The following is a 27176-nucleotide window of genomic DNA, read 5'->3' on the forward strand; positions in this document are numbered from 1 at the left end:
GGGACTCAGGCATGTGCCACAATGCCTGGCTAATTTTTGTATTTTTAGTACAGATGGAGCTTCACCATGTTAGTCAGGCTGGTCTTGAACGCCTGACCTCAGGTGATCTGCCCTCCTCAGCCCCCCAAAGTGCTGGGATTAGAGGCGTGAGCCACCGCGCCTGCCCAAGTATTTCATAATTAAGTATGATGTCAGACACACTTTGTCAAGTTGGAAAAATTCATTTTTATTACAAGTTTGAGTGTTTTTAAATTATGGAAAATGTTAAATTCAAACAAATTTCTGTGTTTGCTTAGAAAAACATTCATTTCTTCTTTTATTTTGTAAATATGATAAGTTATATTGCTTTTTAATCTTCCATGATTGGAATAAACCCAACTTGATCGTTATGGTCTATTTTGTAAGATTTTTTATATTTATGTTATGAGAAAGAATATTATGTATTTATCTTTTCTTATAGTGTCCCTGTCCAACACTGATTAGATCTGATTTTAAAACCATTTTATAGCCCACTCTCAAAAGTAATTTACTTTGAAAAATTGTTTATCATAGACCTGAGTCATAAGATCCTTTTCTATAAGATTACAGTCCTTCAGATAGTGCACATTAGTAGTCCACAGAATTTTTCCAAAATTGGTATCACTCCAGAAAAATATGCTCTTTCACTATTTCATGGCCCTTGGAGCCTCCTACTGAACAATAAGTGGCATCACTACCCATCCTTTTCCACCCCCTTACTAAACTTTATACTTCTTTCAGGCACTATCACCAACTAACATATTATACATGTATATTTTTGGTTGTTTATTATCTACTTTCCTCTACTGGACTACAATGTATGGTCTTCGCCCCAATGTCATAAACAGTGTCTGGCACATGCTAGATATTTAATATATATATATATATTTTTTATTTATTTATTTATTTATTTATTTATTTATTTATTTTTTTTTTATTATACTTTAGGGTTTTAGGGTACATGTGCACAATGTGCAGGTTTGTTACATATGTATCCATGTGCCATGTTGATTTCCTGCACCCATTAACTCGTCATTTAGCATTAGGTGTATCTCCTAATGCTGTCCCTCCCCCCTCCCCCCACCCCACAACAGTCCCCGGAGCGTGATGTTCCCCTTCCTGTGTCCATGAGTTCTCATTGTTCAATTCCCACCTATGAGTGAGAACATGCGGTGTTTGGTTTTTTGTCCTTGAGATAGTTTACTGAGAATGATGGTTTCCAGTTTCATCCATGTCCCTACAAAGGACACGAACTCATCATTTTTTATGGCTGCATAGTATTCCATGGTGTATATGTGCCACATTTTCGTAATCCAGTCTATCGTTGTTGGACATTTGGGTTGGTTCCAACTCTTTGCTATTGTGAATAGTGCCGCAATAAACATACGTGTGCATGTGTCTTTATAGCAGCATGATTTATAGTCCTTTGGGTATATACCCAGTAATGGGATGGCTGGGTCAAATGGTATTTCTAGTTCTAGATCCCTGAGGAATCGCCACACTGACTTCCACAATGGTTGAACTAGTTTACAGTCCCACCAACAGTGTAAAAGTGTTCCTATTTCTCCACATCCTCTCCAGCACCTGTTGTTTCCTGATTTTTTAATGATGGCCATTCTAACTGGTGTGAGATGGTATCTCACTGTGGTTTTGATTTGCATTTCTCTGATGGCCAGTGATGAGGAGCATTTCTTCATGTGTTTTTTGGCTGCAAAAATTAATGTACAAAAATCACAAGCATTCTTGTACACCAATAACAGACAAACAGAGAGCCAAATCATGAGTGAACTCCCATTCACAATTGCTTCAAAGAGAATAAAATACCTAGGAATCCAACTTACAAGGGATGTGAAGGACCTCTTCAAGGAGAACTACAAACCACTGCTCAATGAAATAAAAGAGGATACAAACAAATGGAAGAACATTCCATGCTCGTGGGTTGGAAGAATCAATATCGTGAAAATGGCCATACTGCCCAAGGTAATTTATAGATTCAATGCCATCCCCATCAAGCTACCAATGACTTTCTTCACAGAATTGGAAAAAACTACTTTAAAGTTCATATGGAACCAAAAAAGAGCCCGCATCGCCAAGTCAATCCTAAGCCAAAAGAACAAAGCTGGAGGCATCACGCTACCTGACTTTAAACTATACTACAAGGCTACAGTAACCAAAACAGCATGGTACTGGTACCACAACAGAGACATAGATCAATGGAACAGAACAGAGCCCTCAGAAATGATGCCGCATAGCTACAACTATCTGATCTTTGACAAACCTGACAAAAACAAGAAATGGGGAAAGGATTCCCTATTTAATAAATGGTGCTGGGAAAACTGGCTAGCCATATGTAGAAAGCTGCAACTGGATCCCTTCCTTACACCTTATACAAAAATTAATTCAAGATGGATTAAAGACTTATATGTTAGACCTAAAACCATTAAAATCCTACAAGAAAACCTAGGCAATACCATTCAGGACATAGGCGTGGGCAAGGACTTCATGTCTAAAACACCAAAAGCAATGGCAACAAAAGCCAAAAATAGATATTTAATATATATTTTTGAATGAATGAATGAATAAATGAATCAATGAATACATTAACCTCACACTATGTACTCTAGGTTGTATCTATGTTTGTATGTTGTATCAAGCTCATAAAGGGTGTGTTGAATTAATTTGCTTGATTGATTTTTCCTAGGAATGGAAAACAAGTATTTTTGACAAACAAAATACAAATTCTACACAAAATGGCATTTTGATTTAAAAGCCAATTTGTTAATCTCCTCATTATCTTAACCATGGAATGGCCTTCTGCTCCCCTGCTCTACAAGGAACACAACTCTGCCAGTCATATGTCATCATGTCAGACTCTGGCTGACAGGACAAAACAAACAATCGGCAGCCAACAGTTTATAATATAGGGATTACAAACACGTAGGAGTAACTCAAAGAAATAAGGCAGTCTTCTTCCGAAAATCTTGATGTGACATTTTTGGTTTTTACTGTTTGCTCTATTAAGTATTATTATAACTCAACATGGTTGCTAAAAATCTATTTTTGAGTTATCAAAAATAATGCTCGAGGGAGGCCCTACATGAAGTAATAACCCAAAAGAATACTTGGGTTTTCTTCTCACTTTTTCTCTGGAGAATAAATAATAGTTATAGTTTAACACAGATAAAGATGCCTAGTATTAATGAGGTCCTGAGTGGGTCAGTAGGCTTGGCTCTTTTTCTTAACATCCCTTCCCGTCAGCTCCAGAATGTGAATGTCTCCTACCCTGCTGGTGATTACACTGACTAAAAAAAAAAAAATTGTAGATAAATTTGCATCCATCCGGAGGCCTACTGCTACAACACAGTTGTATCATTTTTTATTATAAATGAACGTGATAGGCCAAGAGTTGTGGCTCACGCCTGTAATCCTAGCACTTTGGGAAGCTGAGGCAGGGAGATTGCCTGAGCTCAGGAGTTTGAGACCAGCCTGGGCAACACGGTGAAACCCCATTCTCTACTAAAATACAAAAAAAAAATTAGCTGGGCATGGTGGTGGGCGCCTGTAGTCCCAGCTACTTGGGAGGCTGAGGCAGAAGAATTGCTTAAACCTGTGAGGCAGAAGTTGCAGTGAGCCAAGATCACACCACTGCACTCCAACCTGGGCAACAGAGCAAGACTCTGTCTCCAAAAACAAAAAGAGTGATAATAGTTAAAAAATTATACAAACAAGGTACACAGCTTACTGAGAACAAGTTAACAGCTTTTATTTTCAAGACTATCTTTTTCTTTGATAGAGTCTTGCTCTGTCGCCCAGGCTGGAGTGCAGTGGCGGGATCTTAGCTCACTGCAACCTCCTCCTCCCAGGTTCAAGCAATTTTCCTGCTTCAGCCTCCCAAGTAGCTGGGATTGCAGGCATGTGCCACCATGCCTGGCTAATTTTTGTATTTTTAGTAGAGACAGGGTTTCACCATGTTGATCAGGCTGGTCTTGAACTCCTGACCTCAGGTGATCTGCCCTCCTCAGCCTCCCAAAGTGCTAGGATTACAGGTGTGAGCCACTGTGCCTGGCCTCAAGACCATCTTTCTTGAAATATTCACAAATAACATGCAAATTTCTTAATGTATGCTGAATAGCTCTAAATCTGATTATCAAATGTATTGTTTCTTTTGATATTATCTTAGCATCTTATGTCTTTTCATGATAAAACAAAAACAAAAATGGCTCCCAGGACACATCAGTGAAGCTAGGCCATTATTAACATTTCCTTAAGAATTCATTGAAATATTTCAGTCCAACTATAAGGCGTGAGGTTGCATTTATAGGAGAGTGAGCCTTCTGAAGTTGGGACACGAAGGTCTGATTGGGAGCAATGTGTTTCCTTGCCTTTAAGCAAAACCTGTGACTGACTTAGAAGCAGCAGATGATGTCTGCAGGCAATGTCACTGAGCTTTTCGTTCACAAAGGCCATTGTGAGAAAGGCCCTTGGAGATGGAGGAAAAAAAAAAAAAACCTTATGGAAAAGAAGAGGAAAATCAACTCACATCTTCCTCAAATTGTCTACTTTCCCCACAGGTGTATGAAGTTGTATTTTATCACTTGGTGCTATTGCATTTAATAGTTTAATCTCAACTACTAGACCATGTTTTAGATAAGTAAAATAACGTATATTTGCTTCTTGGAGTTCTTTCTGAAATACATTTAAATGTATATCTGCTGTGGTCTAAATGTATCCCCTCAAAATTCATATGTTGACATCTATCACTAATGTAATAGTATTAATAGATGGGACATTCAAGAGGTTATTAAGTCATGAGGGTGGAGTTCTCATGCATGGAAATTATAACCCTATTAACGAGGTGCAAGGGAGCTATTTGCCCTGTCTGCCCTTTCTGCCATGTGTGGACACAGCAACAAAGCACCATCTTTGAAGCAGAAAGCGAGCTGTTCCCAGACACTGAATCTGCTGGAGACTTGATCTAGCATTTCCGGCCTCCAGAACTGTGAGGAAAAAAAGTCTATAATTTACAAATTACCCAATCTAAGGTATTTTTGTTATAGCAGTAAGAACAGACTGAGACAGTATGTTTGATCTTTCTATGAACACTTTATGCAATATTAAAAGCATACACACTGTACTCCATCATGGGCAACAGAGTGTTGGAACCCTGTCACTAAAAAACAAAATAAGATAAAATAAAATAAATATACAAACTCTAACAAGTTCAATAGACTAATTTTTCTCTTACTTTATTAACTATTTTCCTTTTGCTTAATACTTAATACTTTCCTCTTCACATTACAGCTTAGAAAGAAAATCTTAGTTTCATACAAAGGATTAAAATACAGCAGGTAGCAGGAACCTCCAAAGTAACTTGTGAGGATGCCTTGTCTGGAATCTAAATAAATTTATTTACTTATTTATTATTAAAAGATCTTCCCTTTCCAGAACAACTTGGATACTTTAAACTAGCATCTTATTTATGTGAACACACAAACAATTGAGCAGAATGACAATGCCAATACAAATTTCAAAAACATTTTTGTGATCAATTATGCTGTGGATAATACATAAAAAAAAGCAGAGGGTTGAGTATATATAATATCATTGTAACTTCATTCATTGCACTCAGCATCTCGTATCTATTCCTTCCTACATTGATATTTTGAGTCAATATGTCCATTCATATCCATGTCAAAGATTTGCAAGTGGAGGTTAGGAAACTTTAGGTAACTTCAGGTCACTCAACTAATAATTAGAAAAGCTGAGTTTTTAATTTAAAAAATGTCACATCAACCCCCTATGATCATAACCACTATCTTGTGTTGCCTCGCTCTACTTTATATTGGATGAATTCTGATTCTACTAAACAGATGACTGACCACTATTAGCACTATACATTTTATTTCTAGAAATGGTTTGGATTATATTTTTCTTCTTAATTGGAATGTCATGAAACTTTCAGTTGATCAAATAAAATCTGCTGTAGCAAACAACAATTTCAACTTCTTACAGGAAAAACAATTCTACTTAAAATAGGGTAAACTCTATTCTTGTCTGAGAAGAATGATTATATTTCATACAGATCAAGAACTTGCATTTCCATTGTTTTGTTTTCAGGTGACCCCTTCAAGATGCTACTGAAGCAGGGCAATGAGGACATTGATCATACCTTTGATGCTTTGGGTTTTTCTAATCATTAAGTGAAAATAGATCCTTTTTAAAAAAAAAAAAAAACAATTGCACAGGATTCTTGGTTTTTAGCAATGAATTCCTCATACAAATCATTTAAATTAACTGCTTCAGAAAGTCCTTTTCAGTTTGTTAGAAATTATATAAAAGATTAAAGATGGAATAATTTAGTTCCTCAGACCTGAGTAAGGCAGAGCTCTGAAAGGATGGCGTAGCCCAAAGCTCAGCTTGTCTTAGCTCTCGCTCAGATCATTGGGGTTAGACAGGCCTTGCCAACGACGTGAACTATAGTTCCAAAATGTCAGGTCTGATCCTAAAAATGCCTCCTGTCTTTGTAGTAAAATTTCAATGAATTACCATACAACTCTTATCTCTCACTTTCTAAGAGGCTCAAATCAAATGTCTATATTACTCAGTTTATTCTCATATCTATTTTTACATTTGGTCTTACACTTTCCATTTTCATATCTTTTACTTGGCTACTCTTGGAGTACTTTGGAAATTCTAAATTCCACTTTTACATAATCTTAAAAGCATTGAAATCCATCAAAGTTGGGACTTTCGTTGGCAGACATCTGAAACATGTGCTATATTGCTTTATCATATAGGTATGTGAAATGGTCAAGTGATTACGGGTCCAGATTTTAGAGTCAAACTTTCTGGGTGCCAGTCCTTAACCCATGGGATCACAGGATATCTTTTTTTCCTATTACCTTGGGTTTGTAAGAAGAATTTTATAGACAATACAGGTAAAATACTTAGAATAGTGCTTAGTATTTAGTAAGCAGTAAACAATACAGGCTATTAATGTATTAGTAATATTATGAGGGAGGAGATGACCATATAGACACACATGGAGAACCTTACACTTCTTTCTGATAAACTTTAAAAGGCACAACATGATACTATGTTCCTGATACTGCTAGGCGCTATGGAGATATTAGTAACATAAAAGATTCTGCCCTTACAGATCTTATAATTTTTTTTTTTTTTTTTTTTTTTGAGACAGAGTCTCGCTCTTTGGCCCAGGCTGGAGTGCAGTGGCACGATCTCTGCTTACTGCAAGCTCTGCCTCCCGGGTTCACGCCATTCTCCTGCCTCAGCCTCCCCAGTAGCTGGGACCACAGGCGCCTGAGACCACGCCTGCCTAATTTTTTTGTATTTTTAGTAGAGATGGAGTTTCACTATGTTAGCCAGGACGGTTTCGCTCTCCTGACCTCGTGATCCACCCGCCTCGGCCTCCCAAAGTGCTGGGATTACAGGCATGAGCCACCACGCCCGGCAGATCTTATAATTTGACCCAGATAAGAAGATAGGGAGAGAACAATGAAGTCCAAATTTTGCCACCAAGAAAATAACTGTAATAGATATCAGAAACAGAGAAAATAAATAACCAGGACGACTCATTAGGAAAGATTTTGCAAGAAAGATGAAACTTAAGTTGTACCTTCAGGAAAAGGCTTATGGTGTTTTCCAGAAGCTTAAGTAGAAACCAAATTTCATTAACAGATACGTTCTCATTTATTTTATCATAAACAATCTCAAAAACTCTGAGGAAAAGTGCCACAGAACAAATTTATATGGCACTTACCTTTTTGTCATATTTGAAATTTTATTCTCTGAAAAAGGTGCTTCCTTTGGTATCCTTCACAGGAAACAGAAATAAAATGCAGACAGAATGGGTATAATTAGCATTAGTTTTAAAAAATATATAATGTGTTATAGTGAGCTGAAGATTACTATGAGAAGAATCTATACTGAAAGAATCTTCAGAATGGTGAAAGTGATCCAGCCAACAGAAGATAACTGCATTTAAATTATTATGATTCCTGTCTCCTCACTGAAGCTAATGATGCAAAATTACACCAACCTTTGAATGTCAGACGGTTTTCAACTCCTCTCTTCCCTTCAGTGCCCAAATCCAATTCATCAGGTATACTAGGATAAAAATGGATACAGCTGCCAAGTTTTAGGGGAAAAATAATTTGATTATGGAAAAGAGAAATGCATGGAAATGAGATTTTCTTCTTCTTATAAAGAAGCTTATATAGTCCAGAGAAAGGATAAAGGTCTTGAAATCACTTATTACATTTGCCATTTTCTCTCACAAATTTTGAGTCAGCAGTAAGGACCAGGAGGAATAGCCTAAATCAGGGGCTTTCAAATTTTATGGCACAGTCCAATTGTGTGCTTAAGCTGGTTTATATCAGCTCTTGAGAGCCAACTGTTATATTCTCAGGAAGCTTGTAAGACAGCTGCTAAAGATGGCCATTATTAAAGACTCAATTATATAATTCTAAATTAATTATATTAAAATAAAAGTAATAAACACTCAAAACATATCACTGCCTAACTCCTTTACTACATTTTACTATATGCTCTTGAGGTTATTTATGATTATAGTATTTTTATCGTGGAAATATACAATGGTGTGTATTGTGCATCTTGCCCAAATTCTCCTTCAGTGATGACACGCTGGTAGCTTGACATCTGCTATGAAGGGGTGTGAGGGAGGTTATTTACTCCACAGAAATTGGCAAATACTACAACTAGGGCGTCTTGCTCCCAGACAAATAGTTGTTAAACATTTTATATTGCAACATGGTAAAACATACATATTCATACACATAGGTACATATTTGTAAGGAAAGGTCACATTGCTACACTCTATTTTCTATTATATTCTCTACATTACATATAAAATATTAAAATATCTGTGATTAAAATAACTATGTAATTGCCTAAAAGAATCACAATCCAAAATTTGAAGAACAATGGTGTAAATAATCCAAATAGATAAGAATTTAGCTAATTTAAAATATACTCAAAGAAATTACTTCATTTGACTAAACATAATGCTTTTGAAAAATTTTCATTATCAAATAAATATAATTTATAAATTTTTATAGCTATATATCTACATTCCAAACCTTTATAATTAGTTGCCATGTAGTATGAGATTTTGACTCTAGGTACAGAGGTGGCCTCTGATTAGTCAAAAACAGTAGTTATCAAATTTTACTGTGCACAGAGGTAAGAGGGTTCTAGAAAGACGGTGAAGTAGAAAGCACAAGGAATCCGTCTCCCCACCTAGAAAACAATTGCACTGGCAGAACCTGTCTGCTATAACTATTTTAGAAATCTGGCATCTATTGAAGGTTTGAAACTTTTAGAGGGATGATTGAATGGCAAATTGTGGTTAATTTTGGTCAATTTCGGCTATTAGCACAGTACTGGCTACTCAACCCCTAGACCTAGCCCTATGGCAGGCAACTATGCATGTGTTCTTGAAGCAATTGGTACATGGCTTGTGGGGCCCAGAGTGGGCAGAATGAACTCTGTCATCCAAATATCAGGAATCTGTGCTCTGAGTACTGATTACTGCTTCTGATCATAGAAGGGGAGACAATCAAATGAGTGGCCATTGCTGTATCCCCTCCCATTGTTGCAAGCCCTTCCTCCTCCAGCTGAAGTGGCTTCCAAAGGAATTAAAGGACCACTGATCTTCCTCCCCTTATTTTCTCTCTTTTTTCCCCTTTTAGGAACCAGGCATTAATGATTACAATATTAAAAAGCAACTGCATATATAGGGAAAATTAGAAAGCAATTGTACATGCTCAGGGAAAGGCACAGGCTCAGAAAAGACCTAAGAAGATCTTAAGTTTACACTTCAGTTTAATCCTTGGCACAGAGATAGCCTACAACTTTTTTAACTTACAAAACAATAAACAAAAACAACAACAAAACCCAGAAAATCTTGGGAATGAGGAAGAATCAGTTTATAGAGTTATCACATTATTAGATTCAAATGTTCAGTTTTCAACAAAAAAATCACAAGGCATAAAAAGAAACCAGAAAGTATGGCACATTCAAAGAAAAAAAAATAGAAACTGTCCCTGAAAAAGATCTGATGGCAGATCTATTAGACAAAGACTTTAAAATAACTCTCTTAAAGTTGCCCAAAGGTTTAAAGGAAAATTTGGAAGAAATCAAGAAAATCATGTATAAAGAAAATGAAATATCAGGAAAGAGACAAAAAATAGTTTAAAAGGAAACAAGAAATTCTGGAGCTGAAAAATAGAATACCTGAAATGAAAAATTCACTAGAAGGAGTCAAAGGCAGAGCAGAGAGAAGATAAAAAATCAGCAAACTTGACAACAGAACAAAGGAAATTATCAAGTCTGAAAAACAGAAAAATGACTGAAGAAAAGTGAACAGACTGTAAGAGACCTGTGGGACACCATCAAGCAAAACAGTATATGTGTTGTTGAACTTCCAGAAAAGTGAGAGGTAGGGGTAGAGAGAATATTCAAAGAAATAATGAATAATTTTGCAAATTTGATAAAAGACACGAATATAAACTTCTATGAAACTCAAGTGAACTGCAAGCAAGATGAACTCAAATGGATTCACACCAAGAATCATTTTAATCAAACTTTTAAATTCCAAAGTGAGAATCATGAAAGCAGTAAAAGATAAATGACTTCTCACATACAGGGATTCTCAATGAGATTTTCGGTAGATTTCTCACCAGAATTTTAGATGCCAGAAGGCAGTGAATCAACATATTTAAAGGGCTAAAATAAAAAAACAAAAACAAAAACAAAAACACCCTGTCAACCAAGAATCCTGTATCAGCAAAACTGTCTTTCAAAATTAAGGAAGTAAGATATTCCCAGATAAACAAAAGTTCATGACCACTGCATCTGCTCTGCAAGAAATGTTCAAGGGAGTCCTAATGGTGAAATGAAATGACACCAGACAGTAACTTGAAGCCATATGAAAAAATAAAAAACTCAATAAAGGTAAATGCATTAACCATTCTAAAAGCTAGTATTATTATAATAATGATTTGTAAATCTACTTTTTGTTCTCCACATGACCTAAGAGACAAGTACATTTGAAAAAAATTATTAGTCTAAAGCTAGTATTCTTATAACTTTGGTTTGTAACTCCACATTTTGTTTTCTACATAACTGAAGAGACTAATGTATTTAAAAGAACCATTAGTTTATGTTTTAGGGCAGGAAACATGCAAAGATATAATTTTATGACATCAACAACAGGAAAAGGGTTGGGAACAAAGTTATCTTTATATCAGAGTTTTTTATGTTACCGAAGTTAAGCTGGTATAAATTCAAGTTATAATATTGTAACTTTAGGATGTTAACTGTAATCTTTGTGGTAACCACACAGAAAATAGTGATAGAAAATATGCAAAAGGAAATAAGAAAGTAATTTCAACACTTCACTACAAAAAATCAACTAAACATAAAAGACAGTAATGTAAGGGTGTGAGGAATAAAAATACTAATGTATATAGAAAACAAGTGGAAAAATGACAGAAGTAATTCTCTCATTGACACTAATTACTTTAAATGTAAATGAAATATCCAGTCAAAAGACAGAGATTAGCTGAATAAATGAAAACATAAAATCCAACTATATTCTGTCTACAAATGACTCACTTTTATATCCAAAGCACAGAGGTGCTTTGGATATAAATCACAAATAGATTGGAAGTGAAAGGATGGAAAGAATATTCCAGGCAAATACTAACCAAAAGAGAGCAGGGGTGGCTATACTAATATTAGAGAAAATAGGCTGATTTTAGCAAATAGATAAGTTCAGCAAAGTATCAGGATACAAAGTCAATACAAAAAACTTAGTTGCATTTCTATATACTAACAATCAACAACAACAAAAAAATCTGGTTTAAAAATAGGCAAAGGACTTGAATAGACATTTCTTCAGATGATAAACAAATGGCCAATAAGCACATGAAAAGATGCCACAAATCAATAAGCATTAGAGAAATGCAAATCAAAACTACAGTGACTTACCACTTCATACCCATTAGCATGGCCACTATCAAAACCACAGAAAATAACAACTGTTTGTGAGGGAGTGGAGAAATCAGAACCCCTGTACACTGTAGGAATGTACAATAGTACAGCTGGTGTGGAAGACAGTAGAGAAGTTCCTCAAAAAATTAAAAATAGAATTACTATATGATCCGGCAACTCCACTTCTGGGTATGTACCCCAAAGAATTGAAAACATGGCCTCAAAGAGATATTTGTACACCCATGCTCATAGCAGCATTATTCACAATAGCTAAAACATAGAAGCAACCCAAGTGTCCGTGCGTGGATGAATGGATAAGCAAAATGTGGTATGTACATACACTGGAATCTTATTCAGCCTTAAAAAGAAATTTCTGACACATGCTACAACACAGATGAAAGTTGAGAACATTTTGCTAAATGAAATAAGCCAGTCACAAAAAGACAAATACTATAAGATTCCACTTATATATGAGGTAGTTAGCATAGGCAAAATCATATAGACAAAAAGTAGGGTGGTGGTTGTTAGGGGCTGAGGAGAAGGGGAAATGGGGTGTTATTCCTTAATTGGTATAGAGTTTAGTTTACCGGATGAAAAGAGTAATGGAGATGGGATGGTGATCATGGCTGTACAACACTATAAATGTATTTCATAACATTGAATTGTATACTTTAAAACTGTTAACATGGCAAATTTTATGTTATATGTATTTTACCATAATAGAAAACAGAAGAGAAACAAATTAGTGTGTACAGAATCTTCTATAGTATTTGATAAAATACAGATTGTTGGGGATCACCCCAAGAATTTCTAATTCGGTCGGTCTAGAATGGGGCCAGAAAATCACATTTCTAATAAATTCTCAGGTGCTGCCGGTGCTGCTGGTTCAGGGACCATGCTTTGAGAACTGCTAGTCTAATTTACTTAGAGTAACACCAAATGACTTGCCCCCGTGATTCAATCAAGATGAGCAGCCTACATCACAGCCATTCTGCTGGTCCTCTGAATTTGCTTGAGAAATTAGTATGTTACGATTTCAGCCCAAAAACATATAAAGACAAGATTGGTGATGGATTATGGAAAAGCTGCTACAGTACAATAATGAATCAACTTTTGGAAGTCACTCTCTCTGCCTTTGATCTGCTTGTAAATGTAAAACAAGGAGTACAATGGCCATTCTGTAAAGAAGCTGATGAAGGCTGGGCATGGTGGCTCACATCTATAATCCCGGCACTTTGGGAGGCCAAGGCGGGTGGATCACCTGAGGTCAGGAGTTCAAGACCAGCCTGGCCGACATGGTGAAAACCTGTCTCTACCAAAAATACAAAAATTAGCTGGGCATGGTAGTGTGCGCCTGTAGTCCCAGCTACGTGGGAGGCTAAGGCAAGAGAATTGTTTGAACCTGGGAGGTGGAAGCTGCAGTGAGCCGAGATCGTGCCACTGCACTCCAGCCTGGGTGACAGAGTAAGACTCTGTCTCAAAAAATAATAATAAAAAAGAAGTTGATGAAACTGACTGTGATAAATAAGAAACCTATATTGGGCCTTTGTCCCCAGTTCCTGCTACACAGCTCCTAAAAACGTTGGAATCTCAGGTGTGATAATAGTGTCTTTTGCATACTAATGAAATAACTAGTGGCTGTGAGCTCCTACAAAGCATCAGGACCAGGATTGGATCTAGTTGCCAGAAAGCAAGGTTAGCCCCACTCTTTGACTTCCAAGGAGCGAAGGAGGGGGTGGAGTTTGAGTTAATTACCAATGATTTAATTAATCATGCCTACATAATGACACATCCATAAAAAATCCTAACCTATGGAGTTTGGAGAGTACCTGGACTGATGAACACATGGAGATCTTGTGAGGATGGTGGGCCTGGAGAGGGCACAGAAGCTCCACATGCCCCCCACCCATATCCCTAATTAATGTCTTTTATTTGACTGTTCTCGAGTTGTATCCTTTATAATAAACTGGTAATCATAAGTAAAGTGCCTTTCTGAGTTCTGTGAGCCATTCTAGAAAATTATCAAACCTGAGGGGGGATTTGAGGGAACCCTTGACTTTCTAGCCAAGACTGACAGAAGTATGAATAACCTGGAGACCTGATATTTGCAACTGATCTTCGAAGATGTTTTTTAGTTTTCTTCTAAAAGTTTTATTGTTTTACATATGATATACAGATTTGAAATGACCTGCAGTGATTTATATGTATGGTATGTGTTAGGCGTCTGTTATGGTTTGGATGTATGTCTTCTCCACATTTCATGTTTTAATGTGATCCCCAATGTTGTAGGTGGGGCCTGGTGGGAGGTGTTGATCATGGGGGCAGATCCCTCATGAATGGCTTAGCTCCATCACCTTAGTGATAAGTGAGTTCTTACTCTATTAGTTCATGCAAAAACTGATTGTTTAAAAGAAGCCATGTACCTCCACCTCTCTCTCTCACTCCCTCTGGCCATGTGACATGCTTGCTTCCCCTTTGCCTTCCACCATGACTGGAAGCTTTCTGTGGCCCTCACCAGAAGCAGATGCTGGTGCCATGTTTTCTGTACAGTCTGCAGAACCATGAGCCAAATAAACCTTTATTCTTTATAAATTACCCAGTCTCACACATTCCCTACAGCAATGCAGAACAGACTAAACAGGGTCATATTCATTTCTCTTATATCCAACTGCCCATTTATATGAAGGTCACTTCCCCCAACTGTTCTGTAGGTCTCTTTGCCATAAATTAGGTGATTATATATGTGTTGGTTGGGCCTCATTTTTAAGGGACTAAAACATGCTGTACTCTACAATTCAATGTATATTTTTTAAGAGTACAGCATTTAGAGTGATTCATTAAAAATAATGGAGAGATCCAGCCAGGTGTGGGGGCCCATGTCTATAATCCCAGCACTATGGGAGGCTTAGGCAGGTGGATCGCCTGAGGTCAGGAGTTGGAGACCAGTGTGGCCAATATGGTGAAAACCTGTCTCTATTAAAAATACAAAAATTAGCTGGGTGTGGTGGTGTGTGCCTGTAATCCCAACTACTTGGGAGGCTGAGGCAGGAGAATCTCTTGAACCTGGAGGCAGAGGTTTCAGTGAGCTGAGATTGCATCACTGCACTCCAGTCTGGGTGACACAGCGAAATTCCATCTCAGAAGAACACATAAATGAAAATGAAAATAAAAACTAATGAAAATAAAAAGTAGTGGAGAAAGCTACTTCAAGATGATGGAGAAATGGCACTTTTATTTTACTCCCCTTCCTTAAAGTCCAGCAAAATCAACAGAACTAAATATATATATATATGTGTATATATATATATATATATATATATATATATATACGTGTATATATATATATATATATATATACGTGTATATATATACACGTATATATATACGTATGTGTATATATATGTATATATATATACACATACGTATATATATACGTGTATATACACATATATATACATATATATATACGTATATGTGTATATATATATACACATATACGTATGTGTGTATATATATATATATATATACATATATACGTATGTGTGTGTATATATATATACATATATATATATTTAATGAAGTAAGGAATGGGCTCATTCCCAAAATGATAAGATTTTCATAATCTTTTTCATAAGATTTTTAAAATCTTATGAAACTTGGATTCAAATCTAGGAAAACACTAAAAGCTAATCTCGTTCCAGTTGGTCTGAATTTTCCCTAAAAGTAAATGTCATCATTCCGTAAAGTCCAATGTGTGAGCATATTTTTTAGAGGTTCTCAATCTAGGAAAATCATGGGACATAGAAAAGTATGGACTGTCCCATTTATGGAAATCCATATGTGGATACGTTTCTATTTAGAAATGCTGAACTTAGGTACATGGAATTCTTGCAAATGAAGTTAGTCAGTAGATTGAACTAAAGGCTTGGCATTTTAAACATGTTCTTCAGGGAGAGTGTCCCCGGGCTTACTGCTGCTCTTTAATGGATCCCAGGCACAGAAATGCACAACCAGCAGGCCCCTGTATATACTTCTGGATCCTCAGGGATGGCTGAGGCCCAAACATTGCCTGGAAAGTGGCAGGCATTCAATATATGTTTGTTAAGTTGATTGTTTTTAGCCTGGTTAAGACTCACATTTATTGACCTTGATTTTCTCATATGAAAACATGGTATTACAGTAAGAACTGCCATCTCACCTCAGAGAGATGTTCTGAGTAGCAAAGGAGATAACAGATGGGAATTTTGTTTATTACTGAAACTTCTATTTAAAGGCTTTATTATTTCTAACATTACTTTCCTCTCGTAGCATACTCAGTTTTCCAGGAGAACAAGGTTGACATTATTTAAATAAGCAAATAAAATTTACATTAGGCATATTCTGAACCACGTCTCTCCTGCCATATCAATTGTATTTGAGAAACTGGTCTCCAAACTTTAGAAGTATTTATCCTACTGTACAGCTCCCTAGATTCCTCTTTCTTTTCTTTTTGCTTTTATACGATGCTGCGGTTGGCTTTAGGTCTTCCAGGCCAGCAGGTAAAGGAGTGAAAGGAAAATGAGGAGGACTGAGGGAGAAGTGGCTATCCATTCCCTGCTATGTACTATGGCTTCTCCAGGTCAGTCCTAGTGTTCCAAACCAAGCTGACATTCTATTCGCATATTGTTGGCTCTGCCGATGGTTTACGTGCACGTGCACACATACATGCACCCACGTGCATGTGCGCACACACACGCACACACACACACACACACACTTTCCTGTTATTCCTATATCGGAAAACTGGTTCATCTGCACTTGTGTATAGAGAATATACAAATATAATCTAGACATGACTATGAAAAAATCTCAGTGCACAGATACAAAAATCAGAAGGCTTTAAATATGTCTCTGACGTGGATAAATAGAACTGTAACCATGCAAGAGTCTAATCTACAAAATCTATAATTTGTATGCCAAACAAGTAGAAGCCAAGCTCATTTAAAGTCAAGGTAAATTACAGCTGTTACTTTAGCCGACACATCAGTCCTATCATTCTGACAGACAGGAAAATTCAATGAGCCTGACAGAACTTCACAAAGAAATCCTGATCACTACCTCCCTCCTTTTACAGGTTTGAAAATGATCTTGTTAAATTTCCACTGAGTTTAATAAAACTTTACCTGAAAAAAAGGATAATTCTGGGTCAACCATTTTCTTAAAATAGAGTCCGTTAAACACTTCACTGGCACTTGTTCAGTTTTTAAGTTGATGTGTCTTTGTAAGAAAGTGCCTTTGTAAACATAATTTCCCTTTTACATTAAATACTTTCTCCTAAATAACAGAAAAATGTAGTATTATACTATAATCCAAAACCAAAATATCTTCTAAACAACCATGTTTCAGCTTTGTCTTCAAATATTAGAGCTCTTGCATTAACCTTGTGATAATTAGTAGAATATATACATTTAATTTCATATATTCTACTAAAACAAATGATTTAGGAAATATAAATGGGAATAAAGAGAATTACAATCTTTGTGTGAAACAATGTTGAAACTATGTCTTAAATAATTAAGGAAAAGAACAGAGGTGGGATTACCTGCTTTAGTGTAGAAAATGGGGGCTCAGAATGCAATAATATATCCATTGGAAAAGGGTCCTGGAGGGCATGCTTGCACACTAGCCTCCCTAGCACGTTTATCTTATAGTGAAGGTGTGCACATCAGGCCTGATTAGGCTAGATCCTCAGATTATCTGACTCCTTCTCTTCTGATTCTACGTTTCTCAGGCAAGCCACCAACTTCCTCTTGACTGCCTATGTAGACATCTCTTCAGGATTGAGAATGTGCTGATTAGCTAACAAAGATATCCACTTTACTTGGCATTTCAATTCCCAATGTAATTCTGTGATCTTCAATGTGGCTCCATATTAGAACAACCTGGGAAATTTTAGCAACTACTGATATCAGGCACCCTTTCAGACCAATCAAATCAGAATTCCCTGGGATTGGACTTAAGCAATGACACTCTACAGGTGACTCTCATGGCACCCAGGGTTAAGAACCAGAGTTATATTAAACTGGCAATTTGGCTTCTATATCAGCCTCTTGTATCTTTGGTTGTTGTATATCATTTCCTCCTGATCAGATTTAATGTGATTTGGCAAAATTAAGATTTTTGGGAGGAAAATGGCGGATATGAGGCAGGACTAAATGGCAGCTCCCACTCGGATGAACAGAGCAACGTGCGGAGACTCACATCGTGTACTTTTGCTCCAAGTATGCAGGAACATAGCAGGAAAGCCGAGAGAATCCACAGACTCTTCAAGGGAAATGGATTGCTCCTGCAGGCCCTGGGAGACACCTGAAAACTGTGAGTGCCCAAAGTGTGAAAGTGTGCAAAAGGGATCATCTGTCCCCCAAACACACACCCTCACTGGGGAACCTGAAGGTTCAGATCACAGGAGAAGTATTTGACATTACCTGGAGCTGAGACAGATTTAGAGAGCCGAGTGAAATACAGGGATAGAAGAAGCAGCAGGAAGAGACTTACGGGCTGTCTTGGTCCCCAAGGAAGCCATTTCTGACTGTCCCACAGAGGTCCTTGGGGAGGGCTGCCAGAGGAACTAGGAAAAGACCACAGGGAGAAGGAAACTTTCAACTGAACTTTGTAACAATTTTGACAGAATGTAAAGTTTTCAAGACAGAACTTGGGGGAGGGAGTGAATCAGGAGTGCAGACACAGCACAGAAGCCATGGCAGGAGGGGAGGCGTGAAAACTGAAAGCCCAGCTTGCTTTCTCAGCTGGGAAACTGTTAGCCCGGGGCAAGTTCTCAGCTCTGCTTACTGGCTGCCCGGAAATAAACTCAGCGCTGTTGGGGAGGCATGGTGGGAGTGAGACCGGCCTCTTGAGCTGCATGGGAGGTGAGTTTAACTGCTAGCTTTCCTCCACTTCCCAAGCAGCCTGCACAACCCAGCAAAGGCAGCAATAATCCCCCTGGAAACATAACTCCATTGGCCTGAGAACCACACCGCCATCCTCCACAGCAGCCACAGCAAGACCTGCCCAAGGAGAGTATGAGCTCAGACATACATTGCACTGAACTCACCTGTTGGTCTTTCTCTACCCACCCTGGTAGCCAAAGACAAAGCTCTTGGGAGCTCTAGGGTACTGCCCACTGCCTGATGGTCCCTAAACTACCTCAGCTGATGTTCTCCTGAAAGAGCCACCTCCTGGCAGGAGGCCGACTAGCACAAAAATAGGATTAAATAACCAAAACTAAGGACCCTGACTGAGTCCATTTCACTCCCCTGCCATCTCCACCGGAGGGGGTGCTGACATCCATGGCTGAGAGACCTGCAGATGGTTCACATCACAGGACTCTGTGCAGACAACCCCCAATACCAGCTTGGAGCCTGGTAGCCTTGCAGAGTGGCAAGATCCAGAAGAGAGATAACAATCACTACAGCTCTGCTCTCAGGAAGCCACATCCATAGGAAAAGGCGGAGAGTACTACATCAAGGAAATACTCCGAGGGACAAAAAAATGTGAACAGCAGCCTTGAGCCCTAGACCTTCCCTCTGACATAACCCAAATGAGAAGTAACCAGAAAAACAATTCTGGTAACATGACAAAACAAGGCTCTTTAACACCCCCACGAAATCACACTAGCTCACCAGCAATGGAACCAAATCAAGAAGAAATCCCTAATTTACTTGAAAAAGAATTCAGAAGGTCAGTTATTAAAGCTAATCAAGGAGGGATCAGAGAATGGTGAAGCCCAATTCAAGGAAATAAAAAAATATACATACAAGAAATGAGGGGAGAAATCTTCAGGCAAATAGCATAAATAAAAACAATCACAACTTCAGGAAAAAAAAGATGCACTTAGAGAAATGCAACATATTCTGGAAAGTCTCATTAAGGGAACTGAACCAGCAGAAGAAAGAACTTCAGGGCTCAAAGACAAGGTTTTCGAATTAACCCAGTCCAACAAAGACAAAGAAAAAAGAATAAGAAAAAATGAACAAAGCCTCCAAAAGGCTTGGGATTATGTTAAGCAACGAAACCTAAGAATAATTGATGTTCCTGAGGAAGAAGAGAAATCTAAAAGTTTGGAAAACATATTTGGGGGAATAATTGAGGAAAACTTCCCTGGCCTTGGTAGAGACCTAGACATCCAAATACAAGAAGCTCAAAGAACACCTGGGAAATTCATTGCAAAAAGATCATCATCTAAGCACATTCTCATCAGGTTATCTAAAGACAAGATGAAGGAAAGAATCTTAAGAGCTGTGAGACAAAAGCACCAGGTAACCTACAAAGAAAAATCTAACAGATTAACAGCAGATTTCTTAGCAGAAACCCTACAAGCTGTAAGGGACTGGGGCCCTATCTTCAGGCTCCTTAAACAAAACAGCTATCAACCAATAATTTGGTATTCAGCAAAACTAAGCTTCATAAACGAAGGAAAGACACAGTCTTTTTCAGACAAACAACAGATTATTCAAGGCTACTATTAGACCTTTACATGCATAAACTAGAAAACCTAGAGAAGACGGATAAATTCCTGAAAATATACAACCCTCCAAGATTAAACCAGGAATAAACAGAAACTACAAATAAACCAATAACAAGCAGCCAGACTGAAATGGTAATAAAAAAATTGCCAACAACAAAAAAATATTCCAGGACAAGGCGGATTCACAGCTGAATTCTATCAGACATTCAAAGAATTGGTCCCAATCCTATTGACACTATTCCACAAAATAGAAAGAAGGAATTCTCCCTAAATCATTCCATGAAGCTGTTAACACCCTAATGCCAAAACTAGGCAAGGACATAACTAAAAAAGAAAACTACACACCAGTATCCCTGATGAATAAAGATGCAAAAATCCTTAACAACATACTACTAACTGAATCCAAAAGCATATCAAAAAGATTATCCATCATGATCAAATGGCTTTCATACCAGGGATGCAGGGATGGTTTAACAGGTGCAAGTCAATAAATACGATACACCACAAAAAGAGAATTAAAAACAAGTTCACATGATTATCTCAATAGACACAGAAAAAGTATTTGACAAAATCCAGCATTCCTTTATGATTAAAACCCTCAGCAAAATTGGCATAGAAGGGACATACCTCAATGTAATAAAAGCTATCTATGACAAACCCACAGCCAATATAATGCTGAATGAGGAAAAGTTGAAAGCATTCCCCTTGAGAACTGGAACTAGACGAGGATACTCACTCTCACCACTTCTATTCAACATAGTAATGGAAATCCTAGCTACAGCAATCAGAGAAGGAAAAGAAATAGTGTATGCAAATCAGTAAAGAGGAAGTCAAACTGTTGCTGTTTGCTGATGATATGATCATATATCTAGAAAACCCTAAAGACTTTTCCAAAAAGTTCCTAGAACTGGTAAATACATTCAGCAATGTTTCAGGATAAAAAATTAATGTACAGAAATCGGTAGCTCTGCTATACACCAACAGTGACCAAGCTGAGAAATCAAGAACTCAACACCTTTTACAATAGCTTCAAAAACAAACAAAAAACAAGCAAACAAACAAAAAACCTAGGAGTATACCTAACTAAGGAAGTGAAAGACCTCTATAAGGAAACTACAAAACATTGCTGAAAGAAATCATAGGTGACGCAAACAAATGAAAACAAATCCCATGGATGGGTAGAATCAATACTGTGAAAATGACCATACTGCCAAAAGCAATCCACAGATTCAACGCAATTCCCATCAAAATGCCATCATCATTCTTCACAGAACTAGACAAAAAATCCTAAGACTCATATGGAACAAAAAATAGCCCTCAGAACCAAAGGAAGACTAAGCAAAAAGAACAAATCTGAAGGCATCACATTACCCAACCTTAAACTATACCATAAGCCCATAGTCACCAAAAGAGCATGGCACTGGTATAAAATAGGCACACAAACCAATGAAATGGAATAGAGAATCCAGAAGTAAAGCCAAACACTTATACCCAACTCATCTTAGACAAAGCCAACAAAAACAAAAAGTGGAGAAAGCACACCTTATTCAACAAATGGTGCTGGAATAATTGGCAAGCCACATGCAGGAGAATGAAACTGAATCCTCATCTCACCTTACAAGAAAATCAACTCAAAATGAATCAAGGACTTAAATCTAAGACCTGAAACCATAAAAATTCTAGAAGATACCATCAGAAAAACCCTTCTAGACATTGGCTTAGGCAAGAACCCAAAAGCAAATACAACAAAAACAAAAAGATAAATAGGTGGGACTTAATTAAACTAAAAAGCTTCTGTACAGCAAAAGAAATAATCAGCAGAGTAAACAGACAATCCACAGAGTGAGAGAAAATCTTCACAATCTATACATCTGACAAAGGACTGGTATCCAGAATCTACAAGGAACTCAAACAAATCAGCAAGAGAAAAACCAAAAATCCCATCAAAAATTGAGCTAAGGACATTAATAGATAATTCTCAAAAGAAAATATACAAATATCCAACAAACATATAAAAAAAGCTACTGATCAGGGAAATTCAAATCAAAACCACAATGTAATACCACCTTACTCGGGCAAGAATGACCATAATCAAAAGATTAAAAAAACAGATGTTGGCATGGATGTGACAGGATATTATCCAGGAGAACTTCCCCAACATAGCAAGGCAGGCCAACATTCAAATTCAGGAAATACAGAGAATGCCACAAAGATACTCCTCAAGAAGAACAACTCCAAGACACATAATTGTCAGATTCACCAAAGTTGAAATGAAGGAAAAAATGTTAAGGGCAGCCAAAGAATAAGGTCAGGTTACCCGCGAAGGGAAGCCAATCAAACTAACAGCTGATCTCTCGGCAGAAACTCTACAAGCCAGAAGAGAGTGGGGGCCAATATTCAACATTCTTAAAGAAAAGAATTTTCAACCCAGAATTTCACATCCAGCCAAACTAAGTTTCATAAGTGAAGGAGAAATAAAATCCTTTACAGACAAGCAAACGCTGAGAGATTTCATCACCACCAGGCCTGCCTTACAAGAGCTCCTGAAGGAATCACTAAACACGGAAAGGAACAACCAGTACCAGCCACTGCAAAAACATGCCAAACTGTAAAGACCATCAATGCAAGGAAGAAACTGCATCAACTAAGGAGCAAAATAACCAGTTAACATCATAATGACAGGATCAAATACACACATAACAATATTAACCTTAAATGTAAATAGGCTAAATGCTCCAATTAAAAGACACAGACTGGCAAACTGGATAAAAAGTCAAGATCCATCAGTGTGCTGTATTCAGGAGACCCATCTCACCTGCAGAGACACACATAGGCTCAAAAAACAGAGATGGAGGCAGGTCTACCAAGCAAATGGAAAACAAAAAAAAGCAAGGTTTGCAATCCTAGTCTCTGATAAAACAGACTTTAAACCTACAAATATCAAAAGAGACAAAGAAGGCCATTACATAATGGTAAAGGAATCAATTCAACAAGAAGAGCTAATTACTCTAAATATATATGCACCTAATACAGGAGCACCCAGATTCATAAAGCAAGTCCTTAGAGACCTACAAAGAGACTTAGCCTCCCACACAACAATAATGGGAGACTTTAACACCTCACTGTCAACATCAGACATATCAACAAGACAGAAAGTTAACAAGGATATCCAGGAATTGAACTCAGCTCTGCACCAAGTGGACCCAATAGACATCTACAGAACTCTCCACCCCAAATCAACAGAATATACATACCTCTCAGCAGCACATTGCACTTATTCCAAAATTGACCACATAGCTGGAAGTAAAGCACTCCTCAGCAAATGTAAAAGAACAGAAATTATAACAAACTGTCTATTAGACCACACTGCAATCAAACTAGAACTCAGGATTAAGAAACTCACTCAAAACCACTCAACTACATGGAAACTGAACAACCTGCTCCTGAATGACCACTGGGTACATAACAAAATGAAAGCAGAAATAAAGATGTTGTTTGAAACAAATGAGAACAAAGACACAACATACCAGAACCTCTGGGACACATTTAAAGCAGTATGTAGAGGGAAATTTATAGCACTAAATGCCCACAAGAGAAAGCAGGAAAGATCTAAAATTGACACCCTAACACCACAATTAAAAGAACTAGAGAAGCAAGAGCAAACACATTCAAAAGTTAGCAGAAGGCAAGAAATAACTAAGATCAGAACAGAACTGAAGTAAATACAGACACAAAAAACCCTTCAAAAAATCAATGAATCCAGGAGCTGGTTTTTTGAAATGATCAACAAAATTGATAGATCACTAGCAAGATTAATAAAGAAGAAAAGAGAGAAGAATAAAATAGATGCAATAAAAAATGATAAAGGGGTTATCACCACCAATCCCACAGAAATACAAACTACCATCAGAGAATACTAGAAACACCTCTACACAAATTAACTAGAAAATCTAGAAGAAATGGATAAATTCCTGGACACATACATCCTCCCAAGACTAAACCAGGAAGAAGTTTGAATCCCTGAATAGACCAATAACAGGCTGTGAAATTGAGGCAATAATTAATAGCCTACCAACCAAAAAGAGTCCAGTACCAGATGGCTTAAGAGCCAAATTCTACCAGAGGTACAAGGAGGAGCTGGTACCATTCCTTCTGAAACTATTCCAATCAACAGAAAGAGGGAATCTGCCCTAACTCATTGTATGAGGCCAGCATCACCCTGATACCAAAGCCTGGCAGAGACACAACCAAAAGAGAGAATTTTAGACCAATATCCTTGATGAACACTGATGCAAAAATCCTCAATAAAATAATGGCAAACCAAATTCAGCAGCACATCAAAAAGGTAATCTACCATGATCAAGTGGGCTTCATCCCTGGGATGCAAGGCTGGTTCAATATACACAAATCAATAAACGTAATTCATCATATAAACAGAAACAAAGACAAAACCACATGATTATCTCAATACATGCAGGAAAGGCCTTTGACAAAATTCAACAACTCTTCATGCTAAAAACTCTCAATAAATTAGGTATTGATGGGACATATCTCAAAATAATAAGAGCTATTTATGACAAACCCACAGCCAATATCATACTGAATGGGCAAAAACTGGAAGCATTCCCTTTGAAAACTGGCACAAGACAGGGATGCCCTCCTCACCACTCCTATTTCACACAGTGTTGGAAATTCTGGCCAGGGCAATCAGGCAGCAGAAAGAAATAAAGGATATTCAACTAGGAAAAGGGGAAGTCAAATTGTCCCTGTTTGCAGATGACATGATTGTATATTTAGAAAACCCCATTGTCTCAGCCCAAAATCTTCCTAAGCTGATAAGCAACTTCAGCAAAGTCTCAGGATATAAAGTCAATCTGCAAAAATCACAAGCATTCCTATACACCAATAACAGACAAACAGAGAGCCAAATCATGAGTGAACTCCCATTCACAATTGCTTCAAAGAGAATAAAATACCTAAGAATCCAACTTACAAGGGATGTGAAGGACCTCTTCAAGGAGAACTACAAACCACTGCTCAATGAAATAAAGGAGGATACAAACAAATGGAAGAACATTCCATGCTCACGGATAGGAAGAATCAATATCATGAAAATGGCCATACTGCCCAAGGTAATTTACAGATTCGATTCCAGCCCCATCAAGCTTCCAATGACTTTCTTCACAGAATTGGAAGAAACTACTTTAAAGTTCATATGGAACCCAAAAAGAGCCCGCATTGCCAAGACAATCCTAAGCCAAAAGAACAAAGCTGGAGGCATCACGCTACCTGACTTCAAACTACACTACAAGGCTACAGTAACCAAAACAGCATGGTACTGGAACCAAAACAGAGATATAGACTAATGGAACAGAAAAGAGCCCTCAGAAATAATACCACACATCTATAACAATCTGATCTTTGACAAACCTGACAAAAACAATAAATGGGGAAACAATTCCCTATTTAATAAATGGTGCTGGGAAAACTGGCTAGCCATATGTAGAAACCTGAAACTGGATCCCTTCCTTACACTTTATACAAAAATTAATTCAAGATGGTTAAAGACTTAAATATTAGACCTAAAACCATAAAAATCCTAGAAGAAAACCTAGGCATTACCATTCAGGACATAGGCATAGGCAAGGACTTCATGTCTAAAACACCAAAAGCAATGGCAACAAAAGCCAAAATTAACAAATGGGATCTAATTAAACTAAAGAGCTTCTGCACAGCAAAAGAAACTACCATCAGAGTGAACAGGCAACCTACAGAATGGGAGAAAATTTTTGCAATCTACTCATCTGACAAACGGCTAATATCCAGAATCTACAAAGAACTTAAACACATTTACAAGAAAAAAAGCGAACAACCCCATCAAAAAGTGGGCGAAGGATATGAACAGACACTTCTCAAAAGAAGACATTTATGCAGCCAACAGACACATGAAAAAATGCTCATCATCACTGGCCATCAGAGAAATGCAGATCAAAACCACAATGAGATACCATCTCACACCAGTTAGAATGGCCATCATTAAAAAGTCAGGAAACAACAGATGCTGGAGAGGATGTGGAGAAATAGGAACACTTTTACACTGTCAGTGGGACTATAAACTAGTTGAACCATTGTGGAAGACAGTGTGGCGATTCCTCAAGGATCTAGAACTAGAAATACCATTTGACCTAGCCATCCCATTACTGGGTATATACCTAAAGAATTATAAATCATGCTGCTATAAAGACACATGCACATGTATGTTTATTGTGGCACTATTCACAATAGCAAAGACTTGGAACCAACCCAAATGTCCATCAATGATAGACTGGATAAAGAAAACGTGGCACATATACACCATGGAATACTATGCAGCCATAAAAAATGATGAGTTCATGTCCTTTACAGGGACATGGATGAAGCTGGAAACCATCATTCTCAGCAAAATATTGCAAGGACAGAGAACCAAACACCACATGTTCTCACTCATAGGTGGGAATTGAACAATGAGAACACCTGGACACAGGATAGGGAACATCACACACCAGGGCCTGTCATGGGGTGGGAGCAGGGGGCAGGGATAGCATTAGGAGATATACCTAATGTAAATGACGAGTTACTG

Source organism: Symphalangus syndactylus, chromosome 9 (assembly GCF_028878055.3).
Source record: "Symphalangus syndactylus isolate Jambi chromosome 9, NHGRI_mSymSyn1-v2.1_pri, whole genome shotgun sequence".
Lineage (NCBI taxonomy): Eukaryota > Metazoa > Chordata > Mammalia > Primates > Hylobatidae > Symphalangus > Symphalangus syndactylus.